Below are 1,567 nucleotides of genomic sequence, written 5' to 3'. Positions count from 1 at the left end.
AGAAAACAGGTAGGACTCGTCCTGGGTATCTGTGGATTTTTTTTCATCAGACATGGTAGAATTCCTCCTTCCATAACCGGGGTTGAACATGCATCTCAAGACTTTGTGGTTACTGTGGGACCCGCAGGAATGTGTTAGCAAGGTAAACCACATTCCTCACTTCCACCCTCCCACACCCCCAGGCACTCACTTGTATTCTAACTATTACTTTTTTCACTCTCCGGCAGAAAGAGCTACAACCTTTGGCTTTCCCCTTCCTAAAAAGTTAGTTCAAAAGTGTAAGGTGTGGTAACGTCTGGCACCCATTCAGATTCACCAGCAACTCTGAGACCCACAGAGGTCAGACAATTCCATTAGAATAAAAAAAAACAAGGCCCCTGAGAAACTGCAGCAAAGGGTCACATCAGAGACCCTGTCAAGGTACAGCTGCCTGGAGAATTCCATCTGGGGAGCAATTTCAAGAGGCATTTCTGCCTGGCATGGTGGTGGAGGGTGCCAAGCCCTTCCTGACCCCATGGAAGCTGCCCTCCACGTTTTTCTAGACACGCTTTAAATGGTTTAAGTTCTCTTCTCAGAAAAGGAATTTTCATTTCATTTCATCTAAGGGGTACACAGACTTTGGATTAAGAAAATCTGGTCTAAGTCTAAAGCACTGCAGCATATTCAGTGACCATCTGCACCCTGAAGCTTGAGGATAAATAATTTTAGGACATAGCTGTAGACAGGTATTCTTCAAATTGAGGTTAAGCATCTTTAGGTCTGTCTGAAGTGTGAGAAAGGTCTGAGGATTATAAAGACCACATAGACTTCAATGTCAGAGTCAAAGGTATCCAAATGAGGTCATTTGGTCCAGTGCACTGGCCTATCCTGTTCACAGCCAGCTGAGACCAAAGTCAGGGTAATCCTCCTCGGCTGGGATGCGGTGGATATACCTGGCCTGGAAGAGAGGCACAGGACGCCAGTTAGAGGCTTGCCAGCATTCTGTGTGCTCAGAGAATCTTTATTATTTTTCTGTGTTATTTATTTCTTCTTTGTTAGTTATACTCAGATCTCGAGCCTCATATTTTTTTTAAAAAAAGAATGTGTAATTACTATCTGTATAATTTATCTGTAATTTATTTTGAATTTTTTTATATTGGAGTATAACTGGCTAACAATGCTATAGTTTCAGGTGGACAGCACAGCTGCTCGCCTACACACACGTGTCCCTCCCCACAGCCCGTTCCTATCCAGGCTGCCACACGACACTGAGCAGAGCTCCCCGTGCCATACACAGCGTCCTTGTTGGTGTCAAAGAGCTAACCCAGAGCCTGGCAATAAACAAACAATGTCGTCAAATGTAGCCGCTCATGTTGAACAGCTGTGTGTGCTAAGTCACTTCAGTCCTGTCTGACTCTGTGACCCTATGGACTGTGGCCTGCCAGGCTCCTCCGTCCGTGGGATTCTCCAGGCAAGAATATTGGCGTGGGTTGCCATACCCTCCTCCAGGGGATCTTCCTGAGCCAGGGGTCAAACCTGTGTCTCTTATCTCCTGCATTGGTAGGTGTTTTTTTTTTTTTTTTTTTTC

General features: G+C 45.2%; 1 protein-coding gene across 4 annotated transcripts in view; it reads right to left on the bottom strand.

The window, feature by feature from the left end:
* PLEKHG1 (pleckstrin homology domain containing, family G (with RhoGef domain) member 1) overlaps positions 1-1,567 on the bottom strand; it is a 250,271-nt gene that overhangs the window by 26,455 nt on the left and 222,249 nt on the right. The gene's annotated exons all lie outside the window — the stretch shown is intronic.

Source organism: Bison bison, unplaced genomic scaffold (assembly GCF_000754665.1).
Source record: "Bison bison bison isolate TAMUID 2011002044 unplaced genomic scaffold, Bison_UMD1.0 scf7180017864148, whole genome shotgun sequence".
In the NCBI taxonomy this organism is placed as follows: domain Eukaryota; kingdom Metazoa; phylum Chordata; class Mammalia; order Artiodactyla; family Bovidae; genus Bison; species Bison bison.
Note: the sequence above shows the minus strand (reverse complement) of the source record. Positions and strands in the feature narration are given on the sequence as shown.